Source organism: Calidris pugnax, unplaced genomic scaffold (genome assembly GCF_001431845.1).
Source record: "Calidris pugnax isolate Ruff unplaced genomic scaffold, ASM143184v1 scaffold41, whole genome shotgun sequence".
Classification (NCBI taxonomy): domain Eukaryota; kingdom Metazoa; phylum Chordata; class Aves; order Charadriiformes; family Scolopacidae; genus Calidris; species Calidris pugnax.
In genome coordinates, this window is record NW_015094509.1 from 12,173,797 (window position 1) to 12,195,886 (window position 22,090).

Sequence of the window (22,090 nt, forward strand, 5' to 3'; positions counted from 1 at the left end):
GGTGGCCTGTAACATCGCAGCAATAGCAAAAAAAAAAAGATACAGATGCTGACGTTTATATGCAGAGGGGAAAACATTCTTTCACAGTCTGATGGTATGCATTCAGTTCTGCTGCCTGTGTAGTCAGAAACCCAAAAAAAAAAGCTAATATATAATGGCGGTTGTTCCTGATGCACATGTCTGAGTGGTTGAGTACTTGGTCCTACCAGAAACTGGTATCTCATTACCTAGGGGCTGTTTCACCCAGGGATGGCTCTCCAGGGCTGCTGACTATGTAAGATGGGCAGAAGCAGGTTACCGGGTGGCACAACCTGCATTAATTCCCTTTGATATTGAGGAAAAGGTAAGTTTAGGTGAGTTGGAAGTAGACGTCATATAGCTTTCCAGTTCCAGGTCTCATGTAACTTGCTGTCAGCCATGGGAGCACTAGGCAGCATGGTCATGCAGTTGCTTAACAGTCTGATGAAGGGCCAGATAATTTGATTTCTGGTGTCTGTGGGCTATGGGATGCAGATGAAGGTACGAAAGTGGGAAAGTGTGTACTAGGTGGGCCTGCAAGGCTCCAAGGTTTGTAGGACCAAAAAAAGCATAGAAAGCTGAGGTACCAGAAATGAGCGTGTGACAAAGATGAAAGGTTAGACTAGAGAATTAGTATTACCACCATAGGCATAGCCCACACTCTTGTAACTTAATTTTCAGGCTGCAAAGGATGTTTAATTCAAGTAACGCTTGAATAGAAATAGAGTAAGGCTTCTAGATTGTGGGCAAATACCAAATAGCATCTCTGCCTCCCTGCCCCACCCTCCCAACATAATTGCTTCCTCTTACACACAGAAGAAATACAGGCTGAATCTTAGCAGGCTTTAAGAGCCTCGTTTATAACATCACACTTCCTCAGATACAATAGGTAATTTCACTGGGATTCAGACTTTCCTGGTGCAAAGGAAACATTTAATTGCTCACATGTATTTTAATGGTTCTGTTAGTAACTGGCAACTCCATTAATGTCAGAATACTATAAAGACATAAAAAACAATTTTACAAGAAATCGTTAGTCATTAAAATGTGCAAAGACCATTTTCTAAAGCACAAATGGAAGTTTTCAATTTTCTGAAAATCCCAAACTGCACCATCTTACAAGACAATTTTAGTGAGCTTAAAAATATTAATTCCATTAAAACCAATGAAACTTGATTTAATGACTTAGAGACATCTTGTCAATGCTCATATTTTTCCTGTGTTAAACACTGAAATCATGTGTTAATCATATTTCCCATATTACTGTCTTTCTTGTATTGTTTTATTTAAAATGCTTACTTTAAATATTTTGGATTGCTAGATCACTGAAACCAAACAATAACTTTTAAGCAAAAACCAAAATAATTTTAAGAATGCAATGAGAATCAAATAAAATTACAGCAGGACTTCTGCTGTGGCTGTAATTCAATTTCTCACTGAGCATGAACAGCTCTTCCTCTCTTGGCGAGGAGCGCAACAGACATAACTTGCCATCCACTCTGTGAACAGATGTAGAGCTGTGTATTGGGTTTTCAAGGCAAGGTTTTGGTAGTGTGGGGGCTACAGGGGTGGCTTCTGTGAGAAGTTGCCAGAAGCTTCCCCTGTATCCAATAGAACCAATGCCAGATGGCTCCAAGACAGACTTGCCACTGGCCAAGGCTGAGTCCACCAGGTAGCGCCTCTGGGATAACATATTTAAGAAGGAAAAAAACCCACCCTGCACAACAGAAATTGCAGTGGGAGAGAGGAGTGAGAACATGTGAGAGAAACAACTCTGCAGACACCAAGGTCAGTGTTTGTGAGCATAAAGTTCACAAGCAGTACTTGAAAGGGTACAGCCTTACAATAGGCTACATCTTGGTGACTGAGCTCGGCAAGAAAATTTTGTTCTGTTAAAATGTAGCTTTTAAAACATATTTTGATGATATCAGTTTGGATTTTCTTGACTTCATAGAAGATGGAAGTATTCAGAAGACATTCTAGGCACAGAGGGCAACGTGATGTAAGATGTGACAGGCATCGTACATGGAAACACAATCAATGGGATGATGCAAAATGATGTAAGGTAAACAGAGAATTTGTTAGAGAGGTTCTAGAAAGGAAAAGGAAACTCAGAGGGATAGGATGAAAAGGGAGTCCAGGTTCAGATGGATGTGGAGGTGTCTTGGGTTTAGTCTGTGCCAGAGGGAAGTCATTTAAGACTCAAGAAGGTCAAGCTAAAGCAAAACTACCATAGTCAGGATGGGAGATTATGAGCACCTATAAATAAGTTATGATCTAAGAACTGCCTAATAGGATGTGAAGGGTGAAGTGAGGGCTTGATTCCAATTCAGTTGGAAAAATTTAAGATTGCAGTAATAACTCCAAAATTCACTTCAGAACTGAAGTGCAAATGGAGCAATACATTATTCATTTCCCTCTTTTTCTGTATTTCTCTTTTTTCCACTGTGCTGCCAGTGTCTGTGAGTTCACTTTCAATGCATCCTTCTCTTCCAGCAATTATTCTTCCATTTCCATCCTCTTTCCTCCTCCCAATTTTTCCCAGCCTCTTTCCTTCTTCTTCTTCTCTAGCTTCCTGCCATTAATTTTAATCTACTGTTCCCTATTCCCTTGCTTAGTCCCATGTCCATTTTTACCAGCTCAATTCTAGTGATTGCTTACAGTTAAAAACCATATGTTAGATTCACCACTGACTACTCTTTAGTAGCTGCTTTTAAATGCAACTCCTCTGATTTCAGAAGACAGCAGCATTTCATTGGCATGGAGCTAGAAAAGCAACACAGATGGAGAAGGGAATTGGACTCCCATATTTACAGTGGTGAAAATCACAAATAAGGCTCAAGAGGAGTTGAAGCGTTGCAGTTAGTTCTGCATCATGACCTTACACATGTAGAGGTGTCTGCCTTCTCCCTCCCTCCAACATACGGAGTCAAGGTGCAGGAGGAAAGCTGAGCTTGCAGCTGGGAGGACATGTATGGAATCAAGAGACATCTCTTTATGTTTCCCATAACACTTGGTAAGCTGCAGCACTGCACTAGAATCAGGGGGTAAATCAGGACACCCATGACTGCGAGCAAGGCTACCAAATGTCTGGGTTTTGCCCAAACTTGTCTTTTTTTCCAGTCCTCAAAATATTTCTGGGTGAATATCTGACATATGAAAGCCCTTTGATGATAAAATTGTTGGCTCTATTATACTTTGTTGTCACAAAGGAACATTGGGCTGAGGCTTCTCCTCGTGGTTGTTACACAGCAAAAATGCCATGTCCTCTGCGTTTGGCAGCAGAGATCATAATCCCAATCCTGACAACTCTCCGTCAAAATTCTATATTTGCCAAAAGACCAAGAGTTGAATGCAGTGGCTAGCAAAGAGGAAAACAACGGTCTGGCTGTAAACTGGGAATGGGTATACTGCTGGCCTAAGGATGACACCAGCCTTGTTTTTGGATTATCCAACAGCATCAGGTAGTGCCACAACCCTGCCTCAAGTTGTACGACATGGCCTTGGTGCAGGGACAACCCTCAAACTCCTCTTCAGCTAAATGCTGTTAGTCAGAAACTAACATTTTCGTGGATGGTCGAAGTGATAAAAGCACTAAAATGGTGTTGTGTGCCCTACACAGTGACAGCACTCCTATGAACATGAAGGAAAGAGGAGATGGTTAGCCACCCCAAACACAGAGACTGCCTATGACACAGTCACTAGCTGTTTGTGGCACCAAGGGTCACCGAGTAGCAAGGGAGAGCTACATGGCTGGGAACTATGTCATGCAATCACATGGACGGGAAACCCTTGAAAGACCTAAAGTACACCCAGCAAAGTAGATTAAGTTATAGAATTTTTTTTAGCTATCGGCATATTTTCTCTGGTTGCATTGCAAGCTAGATTCTTGGAATTTTTAGTACGATGACTGTAAGGCAGCATGTGCCAATACACGTCCTTACACAGTAAGTACTGATGATAAAAATAGTTTCTACATAAATGCTTCCTCTGGAGAAAGGGGTGATTTCTTCCTCTCACTTTGTTATGATCATTTGTACCAACTGTTAACATTTTTTAAAACATCGGTCTTGTGTATGTTGTCCTAGACATTACACTGCCAAAAAATGTGCTTAAATTAGGCTCCCTATTTTCAAATCCAGCTCCTTAAACTTAAAGAAAACTGTGGTCAGAGAAACTTGTCACTGGTGCCAGTCAATTAGCATCAGTGACGATGAGAAGTATCAGTTCTCTAGACAATTAAGGCTCCATCAAAATCATCCAGATTTGGCACTAATTAAAAATGCCAATAGTTGTTTTAATGATTTATTTTGCTATCTAAATGTTAAAAGCAACATAAATGAGGCATTTGCAGAACTAATACTCAGTACCTAATGAACACTCAACTGCTGTCCATCAGTTCATTAATAATTACCACATGTGTAATTAGAGTCAAAAATTTATCTGTAGATTTTCAGCTTTATCTTGGGCTTGATAAACTGATTTACAAAAGGCCTGTAGCATATGATCAGTGTAAAAGCCTTCTTTGCCCTGAGCTCAGTAAGATTATTTTTAAACCGCTGAGAGCTTTTGTTGGTTAGCTGTTAGAGCATGTGGGAGGACAGGACCAAGTGTACAATTTTGGAGAATACAGATGCCATTAGTTAAACACAGAGCATGAATTAAAGTGTCTGTACTGAGAAAATGTTTCAAGCCTTTAAAAAAAGAAGCCTCCATTTTATATCAGTCAATTCAAACACATTAGTTGTGAGATTTTTTTTTTTTTTTGCAATTTTTCATCACAGGAAGTCAAGATATTTTATGCTCTTTCATACAGAAAAAGCACTGGATTATGTTAAATACATTATATATATACATTCCGTATAAAAGCTATCTTCAGAATACATAGGGACTGCAAAACCAGCCAAAGTTAAATGTGTCTGCACAACCTCTTGCATATTCATTATATGAAGGCTTTTTGAACACATACTTTCATGCTACTATCTATGGAATATTTTAAACCTGTTTTCTCTAGAGAAACCTTCCTGATATATAGGAGCAACCATAGCAGCACACCATTCTGAAATAAGCTTTTGACATTTTTACACACCAGCCCTGCAGGTGTGTAAAGCTCCCTATTGCTCTCCCAGCTGTTTGTTGCCTACACTTTGCTGGGAGCTGTCGCCATCTCTGTTCTGCAGGTAGGAAAACCTTCTCCACTTGCTCCCAGCATGGCCAGTGGATTCAGTCCACCCAGGGCTCCCGTTTCAGGAATCCAGCTGGGTCAGAAGTGGTGGCATAATTATTTTCAGCTGCAAGGCTGTGGACAGGGACAGGCAAACAAGGAGCAGCCTGGGTACAATATCTCCAGTCAGTACGGTTCAGCTTAGACAAGGAGGGATGGCCACAGCCTCGCTTACACCAGCAAAATGGTATTTTTGCTGACACATCTGCTACCAGTTCCCAGAACAGAATTAAGGAGCATAGAGCTTGTTCATTCCCTTTCTTTTTTCCCTTCTTTTAACTTCATCTCTTATTGGAGTCTTTGCCTGCATAAACCAAAAAATGACAGTGAAATCCCAAGAGATTTTAGATCTAGACCTGACATCAGACTTTTTGCCTTGAAGAGCATCCAAAATTTTGAAAGTGATTACCATATGAATCACAGGTCTGCATTTAATAATCAATACTTCTAAGAAGCAGTGATTAAGATGTGGATCACAGGTCTGCCTAGTAAATCCTTTCTGAAAAACAGAAATCAGCTCATGAGGCGAAGCTAATGATTTACTTCTTGTACTTATTTAACTGAAGTTCTAGCTGTGATGTGATCGGTATTCAGTTCCCTTCTGCATCGAGTCCTGGGAGTGCACATACCTCCCATGATTACCACTGTAAAGATATGGTCTGCACAGGCCAACAGTGTAAGCAGTATCCCATGGCTGAAGTTCTTCTCTTAGACAAATTCTTGGATCCTGGTTAATCTTAGAATCAAAGAGCTAGAAATCACAAACTTGGTATCATTTTTTTAACTCAGTGACTTGAGAGATTAGCTTTCATAAGAGGTAGGCACACCACAAATCTTTTCATATTTCTAATATTAATGTTCTTTACAGTCAGTAAGTTCCCCTTCCACAATTCTGAGTCATTATATTCACCTCTTCCTGAAGAATGATTCAAATTAGATAGAACAGTAATATAGTTTGATACCTACATTGAGAAGGTAGACAACTCCTGTTCTTCCTTCATAATAATTTTTTATTCCAGACATATATGAAAAACTTGGAATAAATCTTTAGTTCTTCCCTCTTGACCTTGATTATAGGACAAAAAAAATATTTAAACCAGCTAGTCCTCTGTGACCCATTATAATAATTTTCAGCTTGGCTAATGTTGGTTGTTCACCTTGAATGTGCATTACAACTGGTCTAATAGACACCATGTCCTCTGGGAATTAAAGCTTTTTTTTGAAGAAGACAAAAAGATCTCATTCAGTTTTTCTACAAATTCCTTGACTCCTGCAAGAAGAAACCCTCTTGGAAAGTAAATTATGAGAATGCCAGCTCACCTGCTCCGTCCTGCCAACCTTTCAGTCATTTCTGTGAGAGGCAGAAATTTGATCTCTACAATCTATCCATTTTTTGTCCATTCTTTGGAGTTGGCCAGCAAACTGGGTCAATTAACATAAATGGCAAAAGAGGCTGGACATCTGGGAAATGACACCAAATTCATTTTCCATAAACTTTCAAGTAACCAGATGGCAAATGATTCAAAGGCCTATCTTCAAGAACCAGCTGTATAGTCCAGTTACCAGACTGGTGTTAGAAGTCAGCCTTTACAGTAAGAAATTACACCTACAACTTCGCCAATGACCTTGCATTTTAAAAAAAAGGTTAAAATAAGAGTTGCCACACTACAGGAAATTTATTAGGAGCTTATCTGTAAATGAAGTATAGGCTATCAACAGTTAATTGTATAAAGATAGTACTTAACAAGAAACTGGTTACTACAGTGTACACATCTTACCTATGCCGGCTGTATATTCAAAACAGATTAATGTTAATTAAATGGTCCATCAAGCTGGAGTGTGCAAAATCAATGAGCACTGACAGCAGTATAATAGAGATAAATCTAAGACACTGCCAGCTATGGAAGGAAAACTTTAGACATTACACATAAGCCATGGCATCCGAATTTTGATTTGGACCTCCTCACAGATTTAGTATTTACTTTGGATGGGTGTTAGGTTCAATTCACAGTATAGATGGGGACGAACTTTCAATGTTAGTGGCTTTCAGACTGAGATGAATACAAATCACCTCTACTGATCTCACGTATTTAGGCTGAATTCCACCCCCACCCAGAAGCTAGATGAAGTATGGCTCTTAGATCTAAATCTCATGCAAAAGCTTCCTGCTGCATGTTCTGCTGAACATTTACACTAAAGTCAAAGTGACATTTGACTGAGCAACACCCATCACTTAGTAATTTGTTATTCCAGCTCTCTTTGCAGAATATGCAAATTTAATTAACACAGTTTTTATAGCATAGCATTGTTCTTAAAGAAGGGATTTTGGTCCTTCTGGAAATTCCCCTCCCTGGTCTTTGTATTAATAAATACACTGAAATGTCTTCCAGTTCTGAAAGAAAGCAAGGTTTTAAATCAAAATGTCATGAAGCATTAACTCCACACTTTATGCAAGTATTTTAGTTGTTTCTATTTAATACCAGTCTGACCCAGAAATCCTAGAAGTCTCATCTCTTTTTCCTCAGAAGACCTACTTGATAGCAGAATGTCAAAACAAAAAGAGGACAAAGTAGAGTTCATAAACCTTATCCTATCCAACATCAACTCTTCTTTCTGTAGCAACCCTGATCCAAGCATACATTAGTTATACTTCACATGTATTTTTAGTATTTTTAGTTACTTTTCTTCCATTGACACTTTCCAGCCAGAACTGCTGCAAGGTTGCCAAAAGCTTTGGACAACTGCAGGAAAACAAACATCTCACTGAAAGACTTTTCTCTGCCATCCCTTAATCTAGTTTCAGAACTTGCTTCTTTGGATGAATGGCTACCGTGGGAGCATCAGGCAGAGGGGAAAAGAAACATTGTCTTAAAATATTACAAGCACTAAAATGAATGATGTCTGGTTTCTAAGGCTTGTAAGTCACTTCTGGTTTACTTGTCTAGAAATGTGCAAGCTTATCTGAAACTTCTGTGGCCAGCTCATTTGTGTATCATCCCTCTGCTGATGATTACCTTGTGTCTAGAAGGGGATGAGCTCACCCAACATCTTTTCCTGAGGGCACATATGGTAACTCCTTTCTCTAACCATTCACCTATTTTCACAGAGTGTAATTATCTCTGGGGGCTGTTTTCCACAAGTACAATGAGCTCAGAAGCGATTAAGAAGGGAACCCACATGTGCATATGTTTGCACAAAGGCAGTATGATTTCATTCTGTGATAAGCCAAAACCCAGATACTCATCCATCCATGCAGTTTCCCACAATCCAGCTACTTTCAATTGACTATTTTGGTCACAAAATTAAAATAATAATAATAAAAAATTATCCAGAACCTCAAATAAATACAATAATAGCATAGTACAGGTGTCAAAGGAAGATTTATGGAGGTACTTCCACACAGAGGAAACAAGTAGTAGTACATCCTAGACAAAAGGCTAAGAAAAGATGATTTGAGTCACTCAAGTCTCATCAACTGCACTATACAAGACAAGCACTTTTTTGTCATTCACATAAAATCCTGATACAGTTTGTGTACCCAAGATTTCATGGTGCCATCACTGTATTTTGGGAATTCATCTTTCTCTATTTGTCTTCCAGAGCAACTTTTCTTCCTTTTGGTACTGATCAAGACATTCATTCAAATGCTTTCCACGCTGGAATATTTTGGTGTTACTTTTGTCCCATGAACAGAATAAATGCCAAAACATTCTGAGAAATTGTTTGAAATGTTTTGGAAAAAAACAGAAAAGATCTTTTTTTCTCCAAACCAGGAGGCGGCATTTCAGCATTTTCATATCAACATATTTAATTTTCTTGCATTAAAACCAACTAAATAAAAATTTATTGAAGGCCACATGAAGTTGCAGCAGCCTGTGATGTTGAAGTGCCTTGTGGGACCTGTCATTCTAGAGCCCTTCCTCCTGCCTGAGGGTTAGAAAGCCTTTCTGCAGCGCATGATTGCCATGACAGGATGCCATAATGCATCATGAGAGAGATGTATGGGCAATAAGAAGCTCAGACCATAGAGGAAAAGAGGGCCACAAAACATTTGCACAAATCCATGAAACCATCCATAACACTTAAAAGTTAAACTGACTTCAGATAAAAAGTTTTAGTGCAGTTCAAAAAATTTTAATTTAGAGCAGATGTATTCAAGACAAAACCTTTTTTATCTTTCTTCTTAAAAAAAAACGATATAGTGCCATTTGAAAAGATATTGTAACAGCTTCATGATTTTGAGTAGAAATACCACTTTGGCTATTCCTCTACTATGCACAGAAATATAAGATTAAGAGTAAAGCTTTCTGACAGACAGTCTCTACATCCACCTTGCTGGAAGGAACTTCTCTGAACAGGTTTGCCTGTAAATCCTGCCGTGCCTTTCCTGCACAGGGCAACAAGCCCTTCTGGAACAGAATTGGAGAGAAACTTTTCTGCTTACCCTGAAAGCTCACAAAAAAACAGCTCTTGAAGAGAGCTGTCAAAATACTTTGTACATGAAGTTCATTTTGACTCAACTGTGGCTCTCAGGTTCACATAAAAAAACACAACATAGATCTGCCCATAGCTCACAAGCCTGGCAGCTTGTGATGCTTCAAAAAACCAATAGCAAATGTGGCTATTTATGTTTAACTAAGCCAATACATAGCAACAGCGGAAATTATTACTTAGGGCCATCTTGCATAAAGTTGTAAGTTCCTGCAACATTTTTTCTGTCTATAATATATGAACTGGTGAATGCCATTCCTGGTGCTTATCTGGGGATGTGTTTAGAGTATGTGTCTAAAACAATTGCAACTTTAAGAACGCCCTCCATTGTCAGTAGACTTGAAAGGCCAGCACAGAGTTTAGCAGGGGGTAAACAGGGAGCACTGTTGTGAGACATTACACATGCAGACCCCATGGGGAGGGGATCCAAGGGTGGGAGCTTGTCTCTTCGTGCTAGACCACATCCAAAGAAGAACAATGAAACTGGTGAACGGTCTAGAACACAAGTCTTATGAGAAGCAGCTGAGGCAACTGGGGTTGTTTAGCCTGGAGAAAAAGGTGCTGAGGGGAGACCTTATCACTCTCTACAGCTACCTGAAAGGAGGTTGTAGTGAGGTGGGGCTCGGTCCCTTTTCTAAGTAAGAAGTGGAAGGAGACAGCCTTAAGTTGCGCCAGGGGGGAAGGGTAGCTTGGATATTAGGAAAAACTTCTTCACCGAAATGGTTGTCAAGCATTGTAACAGGCTGCCCAGGGGGGTGGTTGAGTCTCCGTCCCTGGGGGGGTATTTGAAAGATGTGTAGATGTGGCACTTAGGGTATATGGTTTAGTGGTGGGCTTGGCAGTGTTAGGTTTATGGTTAGACTTGATGATCTTGAAGGCCTTTTCCCAACCTAAATGATTCTATGAGAGCAGAAGTGGCTACAAACAGAGCACGATTATAGCATCTTTTTTCTCAGCTATGTCTGGAAAATAAATCACACGAACAAATAAAGCGTGAACTTAACCAACAGTGCTTTGCTAGGCACTGCCAAAATTACCAAGAAACAGACTGTAAATCCCAATCAAGTCAGGCTTCCCCTGTGGGAGGATGGGGCATGTCAGGTGTTCACTAAAGTTGCTCCATCACTTCCCTCCTCAGACTGGACAGGGGAGAGAAAATACAATTAAATGCCCATGGGTCAAGATAAGGACAGGGAGATGACTCACCAATTACTGTCACAGGCAAAACAGACTGTAAAATTAATTTATTACCAATCAAATCAGGGTAGGATAATGAGAAATAAAGCCAAATCTTAGAACAACTTCCTCCCCCACCCCTCTCTTCTTCCTGTGTTCAACTTCATTCATGATTTCTCTACTTCCTCCTCACAGGTGGTGCAAAGGGATGGAGAATAGGGGTTGCAATCAGTTCATCACACACTGTGTCTGTCACTCTTTCCTCCTCAAGGGAGGACTCCTCACTCTCTTCCCCTGCTCCAGTATGGGGTCCCTCCCACAGCATACAGTCCTCCACAAACTTCTCCAATATGAGTCCTTCCCAGGGGCTCCAGTTCTTCACAAACTGCCCTAGTGTGGGTCCCCCCCAGGGTCACAAATCCTGCCAACAAACCCTGCCAACAAACCTGCTCCAGTGTGGCCTCCTCTCTCCATGAGTCCACAGGTCCTGCCAGGAGCCTTCTCCAGCATGGGCTTCCTATGGGGTCACAGCCTCCTTTGGGCATCCAACTGTTCCAGTGTGGGGTCCTCCACAGGCTGCATGTGGATATCTTCTCTACTGTTAACTCTATGGGCTGTAGGGGGACAGCCTGCCTCACCAAGGTCTTCACCATGGGCTGCAGGGGAATCCACACCTGGAGCACCTCCTTCTCCTTCACTGACCTTGGTGTCTGTGGAGTTGTTTCTCTCACATATTCTCACTCCTCTTTTCTCTGGCTGCAGTTCCTGCTGCCCAGTAACTCTTTCCCCTTCTTATATGCATTATCTCACAGGTGCTACCACTGTCACTGATGGGCTCAGCCTGGGCCAGTGGTGGGTCCATCTTGAAGCCAGCTGGCATTGGCTCTATCAGACATGGGGGAAGCTTTTGGCAGCTTCTCACAGAAGCCACCCCTGTAGCCCCCTGCTACCAAAACATTGCCTCGCAAACCCAATACACCATGCAAGCCAGACAGCTCTCGTCACAGGCCACCCATTGCCTGGACTATCATGCCAGTTTGCCTTCTGTGCTGCAGTTCTGGAAGGAAGCTCTTTCTGAGTCATTTACACTTGCAAAATGCTGAATTAGAGACCCCTTTGGTTCCTAGGAATAACACCAAGATATAATCCTCAGGATATGAAGCTGAAATATGATCCTCTACGCAATATAAAAATTGTCGGGCAACTGTAATCTTGCCTCCTGAAGAAAGTGATCTTTTCCTGAACTTCCTGAACCAAGAGACTGTCACATGCAGGCTTGTAAATGATTCATGTTTCAGTTTGCTGCTGAACTTCAGCGTTGGTGGAAATCCAAAGGTTAATTGGAGCACTTTAAAAGAATAACTCTGTTTTATTGATTGCACACTGTTGGGGGAAATTGATAATTATCTACTAGTATGCATATTAAATCACCTAGCAGTTTACATATTACTGTGAGAATTATCACTGCATATTATATTACCTGTTATTTTGATTAACAAAATATTTATGATAACAGAAGCTTTACTGAAATAACTGATCCTGAATCTAGCATTGTGTTAGTGTGCTGGAGAGATGAAAAGTGCACAGCTGAATTCAGGCTTCTCTCTGGCCTGGTTCAGTTCTTTCTTTATTGGTCTCAGTAGGGGAAGTTTATAAGTGGGAAACAAACTACCTGAAAAATTAGGCTTTTGACAGTATGTTATAACAATGTGAAGTTTCCTTTTCTTTATGAAACTTTTTTTCTGTTGCTTGTATTTTAATTGTATTTGACATTTCTGTAAGGTTTTCCCACTTCAAATCTCAGGTTGCTTCAGAGATTTTGTCATTATTAGAAGCATATTTTCTTTTAAAGCAAAAAACATTACTTGACTGATATGTTAACTTTCATGAGATTTTATCAGCTCAGACAAGCTGATTTTGGAAAAAATAAAAAACATTTTAAAAATATGTCAAATTTACTTACATTAAGCATTTATAAATTAAGGGGGTTCTGTTTCAGAAAAGAATGCGTTGAACATTAAATATTATTTATTAATGATGAAGGCCTTTTCCCAACCTAAATGATTCTATGAGAGCAGAAGTGGCTACAAACAGAGCACGATTATAGCATCTTTTTTCTCAGCTATGTCTGGAAAATAAATCACACGAACAAATAAAGCGTGAACTTAACCAACAGTGCTTTGCTAGGCACTGCCAAAATTACCAAGAAACAGACTGTAAATCCCAATCAAGTCAGGCTTCCCCTGTGGGAGGATGGGGCATGTCAGGTGTTCACTAAAGTTGCTCCATCACTTCCCTCCTCAGACTGGACAGGGGAGAGAAAATACAATTAAATGCCCATGGGTCAAGATAAGGACAGGGAGATGACTCACCAATTACTGTCACAGGCAAAACAGACTGTAAAATTAATTTATTACCAATCAAATCAGGGTAGGATAATGAGAAATAAAGCCAAATCTTAGAACAACTTCCTCCCCCACCCCTCTCTTCTTCCTGTGTTCAACTTCATTCATGATTTCTCTACTTCCTCCTCACAGGTGGTGCAAAGGGATGGAGAATAGGGGTTGCAATCAGTTCATCACACACTGTGTCTGTCACTCTTTCCTCCTCAAGGGAGGACTCCTCACTCTCTTCCCCTGCTCCAGTATGGGGTCCCTCCCACAGCATACAGTCCTCCACAAACTTCTCCAATATGAGTCCTTCCCAGGGGCTCCAGTTCTTCACAAACTGCCCTAGTGTGGGTCCCCCCCAGGGTCACAAATCCTGCCAACAAACCCTGCCAACAAACCTGCTCCAGTGTGGCCTCCTCTCTCCATGAGTCCACAGGTCCTGCCAGGAGCCTTCTCCAGCATGGGCTTCCTATGGGGTCACAGCCTCCTTTGGGCATCCAACTGTTCCAGTGTGGGGTCCTCCACAGGCTGCATGTGGATATCTTCTCTACTGTTAACTCTATGGGCTGTAGGGGGACAGCCTGCCTCACCAAGGTCTTCACCATGGGCTGCAGGGGAATCCACACCTGGAGCACCTCCTTCTCCTTCACTGACCTTGGTGTCTGTGGAGTTGTTTCTCTCACATATTCTCACTCCTCTTTTCTCTGGCTGCAGTTCCTGCTGCCCAGTAACTCTTTCCCCTTCTTATATGCATTATCTCACAGGTGCTACCACTGTCACTGATGGGCTCAGCCTGGGCCAGTGGTGGGTCCATCTTGAAGCCAGCTGACATTGGCTCCATCAGACATGGGGGAAGCTTTTGGCAGCTTCTCACAGAAGCCACCCCTGTAGCCCCCTGCTACCAAAACATTGCCTCGCAAACCCAATACACCATGCAAGCCAGACAGCTCTCGTCACAGGCCACCCATTGCCTGGACTATCATGCCAGTTTGCCTTCTGTGCTGCAGTTCTGGAAGGAAGCTCTTTCTGAGTCATTTACACTTGCAAAATGCTGAATTAGAGACCCCTTTGGTTCCTAGGAATAACACCAAGATATAATCCTCAGGATATGAAGCTGAAATATGATCCTCTACGCAATATAAAAATTGTCGGGCAACTGTAATCTTGCCTCCTGAAGAAAGTGATCTTTTCCTGAACTTCCTGAACCAAGAGACTGTCACATGCAGGCTTGTAAATGATTCATGTTTCAGTTTGCTGCTGAACTTCAGCGTTGGTGGAAATCCAAAGGTTAATTGGAGCACTTTAAAAGAATAACTCTGTTTTATTGATTGCACACTGTTGGGGGAAATTGATAATTATCTACTAGTATGCATATTAAATCACCTAGCAGTTTACATATTACTGTGAGAATTATCACTGCATATTATATTACCTGTTATTTTGATTAACAAAATATTTATGATAACAGAAGCTTTACTGAAATAACTGATCCTGAATCTAGCATTGTGTTAGTGTGCTGGAGAGATGAAAAGTGCACAGCTGAATTCAGGCTTCTCTCTGGCCTGGTTCAGTTCTTTCTTTATTGGTCTCAGTAGGGGAAGTTTATAAGTGGGAAACAAACTACCTGAAAAATTAGGCTTTTGACAGTATGTTATAACAATGTGAAGTTTCCTTTTCTTTATGAAACTTTTTTTCTGTTGCTTGTATTTTAATTGTATTTGACATTTCTGTAAGGTTTTCCCACTTCAAATCTCAGGTTGCTTCAGAGATTTTGTCATTATTAGAAGCATATTTTCTTTTAAAGCAAAAAACATTACTTGACTGATATGTTAACTTTCATGAGATTTTATCAGCTCAGACAAGCTGATTTTGGAAAAAATAAAAAACATTTTAAAAATATGTCAAATTTACTTACATTAAGCATTTATAAATTAAGGGGGTTCTGTTTCAGAAAAGAATGCGTTGAACATTAAATATTATTTATTAATGAAATGGAAAAAAAATAAAAGGCACATGTTAGAAATAACAACATTTTCTTAAGCCTCTAATTTTTCCTGGAATGACAATCCTGCATTCTAACCTCATCTTACTTTGTCTATCGTATATACACAAATGACTGAAAAATGATGAAATTTTGCCTTAAGCTAAAAGATGAGTGCATTAGAAGTTGGAATTTTTTCCTTCAACATTCTAACAACTCAAGATTCCCCAAATTTGAATAAAACCTCCACTTTTCCTCCAAAAGAAAATATCTTTAAAAATTCAGTTCTGATATACCTGAAGTCAACTTATGGAAGAGTTATAGTGTAAAGTTAAAATGATAAAAATTAAATTGAGGCACTCCAGCCTTTTTGAGTCATGTCAATGTGTTCCTGAAGATTGCTTCACTACTTAGATCAGAAAACAGTTCTTGGGTATTTATTGAAATGTTTTAGAAGCAAACATATTTAATAAGCAAGAAACTTGTGCTCAACAAAGAAAATGCTAGAGATATCAGTGTTTCATAACATAACATCAAGAGTTTAGCTGAGGTCTAGAATAAATAGCAGTTTGTCCATCTTTTATAATAGCTCTGCTGAGCTTTGGAAAAACCCACATTCATCACTGTTTGACCCATACAAAAGTAAATGTAAAGCAAAGTAAATTTCTGTAGGAAGAGTTTTGGTTAGCTGTAATTGCCAGCCAAAACATCGGCAACCTAAACCCCTTCCAGGGTGATTTACGAATACACTAACCCCCCACAAAACCCTTAATTTCCTTTGGAGGTAGGTTTTGTTCTCAGAGCTGTGACTCTCCTCTGGTAGGGTATAGCTTTCTAATCTCTTTCTGAACCAGTTTGAAAGTGTAAATAATGCCCCATAATTTTAAGAAATAATTCTTCTTCCTAAAAGGTGAGAAGATTCAGGTGGGGGACCCTTGAAAACATGTTATTATGTTCAGGAAAAATATCCATAATCTTGTACACACAGAAAAAAGTCTTAGAAGGGATTAGGAAATACCAATGTTCTTTGTCAGTAAGTACATAATTCATTCAATTTAGTTACTGCTAATCTTTTTTCTTTACTTTTTAGAACTGACCTGATGTGCAAAATTTACATACATTTCAATAGAAGCACATTTTCTAGTCATACAGAAAAGATTAGCTATATAGCATGGTCCTTAGGAGTTGCAAACTGCTTTTAAATCCTACAAAGCAATAGTTTGTAACTATGCTAAGTGATCTTTTTAATATAATTGCTAATAAGAACATTAGCACTCTTCCTACACTAAAAGTATCAATTAATCTCTTATATTAAAGATAACTTGGAGTTAATGTATCATTAGATCAACAGTGCTGATTTCAGAAATTGTTTATTATGTATATGCTTTTTTAGAAAAATCAGACTAAAATAAATTTTGTTTTATAATTGTCTTTTTGCATATGCTTATCATTATTAAACTTTTCCCAAACAGTCACACCAGAGGTATGATAGTAAACTAATTGATCACATTGAAGGAAGTGTTCTCTGTTAGGATCTCTGCAGCAACCACTGCACACAATATCTGCTTTAAGAATTAAAGAGAAAATAATAAAGAAAAGGATTTCCATTAAACAAAGAACAACCCAAATCCAGAAGAGAGATTGGCTGGATGACTGTGTGATTAAAGGCTTGGGTTTACAATTAGAAAAGCCAGAGTCATTTCTTGTATTTACCAATTCACCTCATGTTTCTGTGCCATAACTCTGCATTTGTCAGATGAAAGGAAAGCACTTTGCTACTTAAGCAGCTAATACGTTGGAAAGGGACTGTTCTCCCCAGGCTTCTGTACTGTTTCTACACAACAGCATCCTGGTGTGACTGGAGACTGGGCACTGTGGTATTAAAACCCCTGGAGAAATATTTATACAGGCTTTACGATTTCAAAATAGAATTGTTGTGTGATAGGTAGGGGCTAGGGGTATTCCATAGCAAAATGAAAATGAACTGGCTGCACAAGTATGAAAGACTAAATTTAAGGTCACAGGGTGAGGTATAAAGAAGTTTTGGAACCAATGCATAGGTACCACATAGGTTTTGAAGCGACCAGAGCAAAGGTTATCCTGACTGTGTTGGTGGTGTCATTTTGGACTGAGATGTGCACCTCCTAGTCACATAGAGGGGAAAAGATCAGATGTTCAAGAGCTTGAAACTACTTCACATCTCACAAGGCAACAACAAACATTTTCTGTGTGGTTTCCCCACCCTCCCCCCGTGCTTTGTTTCCTTGGGTGGATTTCAGGAGGGAGGAATAAGGATGAAGCACCCCATGACTACTGACCTCGTGAGAATGGGTGATGTATGTTATTTCCCAGTTCTGTGGGAATTTTTCAAACCCCCAAACCAGTTGAAAATCATTATGCACATCCTATTTTTAGTTCACATGGTATTTGTTTGTGTATCTTGTTCCTGTCTATCCTTCTTCCCACCAGACTGAAGGCAGGCACTGTGGGAAATTAAATTCTTGTTTGATATTCATTTTGCTTTTGTATGTTAAGTAGCAACAAAATTTTCCAGATTTAAAGGCTAGAATGAGCCACTGCAATAATATTTTTTTCTTATAGACAAGACTATAGAATATCATTGAGTAAGCAACCACTTCAAAACATGTAGATCTATTAAAATGGTTTAGATTTATTTTAAAAAAATATTAAATGTGATAGACAACCCACAGCATTTATTGGTTAATTGTTTCCCCTCACTGTTCAAAAAACAACAAAGAAATGATGAAGCAAAGTAAGCCTCTGGGTTCAATTTCTAGATGAATTTTATCGAGCATGAGCTACTGGCTACCAACCCCATCTTCATCTCCAACACTGAAAACCCCACATTTATCAATTTCTGTCTTGGGCTATAGTTAGGAAACAAGTTAGCCCTCAGCCTTTTCTCTGTCACTCTTAAACGAATGGCACCCACAAGTCTCACAGTCACTGACGGATTAAAGGATGGTTTCCAGATTTTTCTTTAAGCCCTCATTCAGTGAGGGGAAGGACACAGCCCTGAGACATCTGCATGGCATTTGAGCTATGTCCTGTGCATCTGGTCCTCCCAGCTCCTGTCTGCCTTCTTCAACCCTCTGAACAAAACTGAGACCAAATCTGCCAAGGTGTCTCCCCAAACACACTGTCAAGACCTGCAGCTATTCTCCCAAATTCCCCATTGCTGCTCCTGTCCTCCTGCTTTGCTCCAGGAGAGCCCTGGCAGCCGAGGTCACCCCAGGGAAAGGCATTTTGTGTGTCATCCTCCCTTGGGACTGCCACAGCACATCACTTCCACAGCTGAATTGCATCTGTCCTGTAGAACGTGCAGGTAGGATACACTGAACTGCAGCACATGTAAAACCAGCCGGAAGAAGTTGTGCAGCCAAAAGTATTTAGCTACGCAATTACAACCCTTAGGGCTTGTGCTGTGTTATTTATAGCTTCCTGTATCCTCTCATTCTGCATCTTTCCAGTTAACAAATCCCAGATATGCTTGGATAGGTACTTCAAAATTGTAAAGTCAAAGAATGGTTACAATAGACAACAAATATTTACTATTGCCATGGAAAATATCTATACTCTATTCCGTGCTCTGTCATTTTAAATCTCTTTTAGGCCTGACAGGCTGAGCAAACAAGGTAATTACATTCAAAATACACCTAGCCAAAGTCAAGCAACTATTCTTTCCTACACTCTAAAGCCATAACGAAGATGAGATGCAACATTGATGGTAGTAAACTCAGTGATAATTTTAAGGCTAAATATGCTTCTCTCTTTTCCATTGACATGCCTTTCCTCCAGATGGGTCTTAAAAGCTTGGTATCGTTTACTAGCTGATTAGTGCTGAGTTGAGACCCAGTTAAAAACAACAACAGTAAAAGCCCCAGATCTCTCAAAAGCATTTCAGTACTATTCTTAGAAAGGAGCTGTTGATGATCCCAAGGTCCTGGGCCATCCCTTCCACACCCTGGCCGGGTGACACAGCCCTGCCAGCTGCAGCCCTGTGTGCTAAGTGAAGCCTTGCTGCCCCTCGGATCGGGAGGAATTTGTCATTGCCCTCTGAAGAGAGACACCAAAATCCTTTCCATAGAAGCCTGACAGGAATCAAAGGGAAGCAGGGCAGTCAGGTTTCTACTTCTGTCATCTACCTGAATCTTGCAAGAAAGCATATTACCCTTATGTAGATGTTTAAGCACTCCAGTAATTATGACAAGTTGTTTGCATACATTCCAGCAGGACCATCTGAAGCATCTATATAGCTCTTAAACACTCAGTTGTGCAAATGTTTTCCAAAACTGCATGATAAACCAGTATTAAATTAGCTCTCTTGCAAGCCTTTTTTGATGCCAGGACATTTATCTATTTTAAGAGGAGAATTTGGAAGTTTAAAAACAGGAATGGTGAATTCCTGCATATGTCCTCTCGAGAACAAAGAGCTGAAGATAAATGCATTTATTCTGCCTAGTTGATCTTTGAGAAAGAATCAGAAAGCAGCTTAATCTCCGAGTTGGCTCTGAGCGAGTGTCTGTCTCTGGCTCCAGATCTAGAATGTGGATTTTATATCAAGTCTGGCTCTATTAATAACGGGCCAGAATCATTAACAAAGTAGGAGTTAATTACATTTCTTCCCCACTAGCCTTAACAGGTAAGTCACTGCATAAACAGTCTAACAATCTTTATGGGAGGGTGAACTGAACAGACATGTCAAATGACCTAAAATAAATTATTATCATGATCTAATCAGCTGTTGGTTAATTCTCATTTTCAGATCAAGTCCTGTGTTAACTTTTCAAATGGCTGCATTATGCAATTCTACCTAGCTGTTCATACCCATCAAAAGACACATGATCTTTTTTTAAAAAAATAAATAAATTACAACACTACTCATTTTCACCCTTAAAGATCATAATTTTCAGGATTTTTTATCAGTTGTAATGCTGGATAAAATCTGGACACACTGCAGTTTAGTAATCCCTAAAGTGCTGCTTTTCAAGCCTAAGAAGCCCTGCAGAAAATTTTGTGAGGTCACCAAAAGAGAAAGTGTTGGAGAAGGATAAAAAAGAAATTTTAATAATGAATTATGGAGTTGTAGTGTACAGAGTCATCTTAAGCTCCTCAGATGCACTGGTAAAATTAAATTTTGCCACTCCAAGGATGGAGAATCCAGGGCTTTTACCACGGGAAAGGGCAGAACTGTCGTGGGAAGCTGGTGAAGGTAGAGAGTTTGCTGGTTTTGCTGCTGTCGAAGAGGAGGACTGGGCAATCCTGTGTGGCTGGGCTGCCTACACGTACCCGCGTCTTTCAAGTGTCTTTCCCAATTTTGCCACAGGCAATGAAGCAGGAGGGGCATAGCCATGTTAACAGCCTTCAGCAGTCTGCTGCCCTGAGCAAGCACCAACTCCTGCCCACAGCTGGCCATAGTGTTGCGTTGTCAAAATGTCCCCGTAGCAGACAAGTTCATACTCCTAGGATCAGTGCCTAGGATCACCTTTTGAATGCATGAAGCAGTATTTTTGCAATCACTGCATACATGAGCACAACAAAAAAATACAAGCATGAATACAAGCATGCAGACTTGATGTAGAAGGATTCTCAATTTTCTTCCTAACAAAAGACTTGTTTCAAGTATTAAGGGCAGATACTCAGTTGCTATAAATTGCGACATGGTACAGACATTCAGAATTCATTTGAAATTCACAGATCTATGACAATTTTCATTTTCAAACAAATCACACATAGTAAACCACAGTAGCTGTAATTATTTGTTTTGTGTACATAGATGGCTGGAGCAAGTGGGAGCTGTGTTACGCAAGACAAGAGGCGGGCACCCAGCCACTTGCTGGCACCATGCAAATAGACAGTGTGTAACTAGTGGATGAGACCAACAAAAACCAGTGCGTGATGAAGACAAGACAAGTTGGATGACGAAGTAACATACCAGCAAGAACATGCTTTAGTATCAACTAGTCAGGCAGATATATTTTATATGAAAAAAAGCTGTTGGTAGCAGCAAAGATAGCACAAATGTTACAGCTAGGAAAATAAATACATTTTAGCTGATTTTAGGGCCTTTTTAATTTCCACATTTATTATCAAATTCAATTTCACTGAATTTACTCACTCATAGCTATATTTGCTTTCTAAAATAACTTCAAAAGAATGTCTGGTTCTTTTTTATCAAATTGGTTTAGAACCACTCATGAACAGTGTTTGAAGTGGACTTGCACAAAGTTTGATAACTGAGGTATTTGGGCAGCTAACCTGCTAACTTTGATAATATGTTTGAGTTCATCCTGCTTACTCAGCTGTCATTAATGATATTCAGATTCCTTTTCCCTTATTAAGTTTCAGCTGACCAGAAATTAGAAGCAATTAAGGACTTGACAAAGCCAGTATTACCAACAGTGAGGAACAAATAGTGCAGGTAGGGGAAGAAGCCTTGGGCTGATGTCCATTCTGTGTGTCCTCAGACAAACATTTTTAGGACTTAGTCATCCTGTGAATAGTTTGCAAACAGAAACAACTGCAGACTGAGAAGATAATTTTTAGATTTTTTTTAAATTTTTTTTAATTTAAAATAAGGATTTCTTCACTGAAAGGGTTGTCAAGCACTGAAACAGGCTGCCCAGGGAAGTGTTTGACTCACTGTCCCAGGTAGTATCTAAAAGACATGTAGATGCGGCACTTGGGTTTACAAACATGGTTTAGTGGTAGACTTGGCAGCGTTAGGTTTACAGTTGGACCTGATGATCTTAAAGGCCTTTTCCGACAAAAGGTCTTTTCCTATGATCC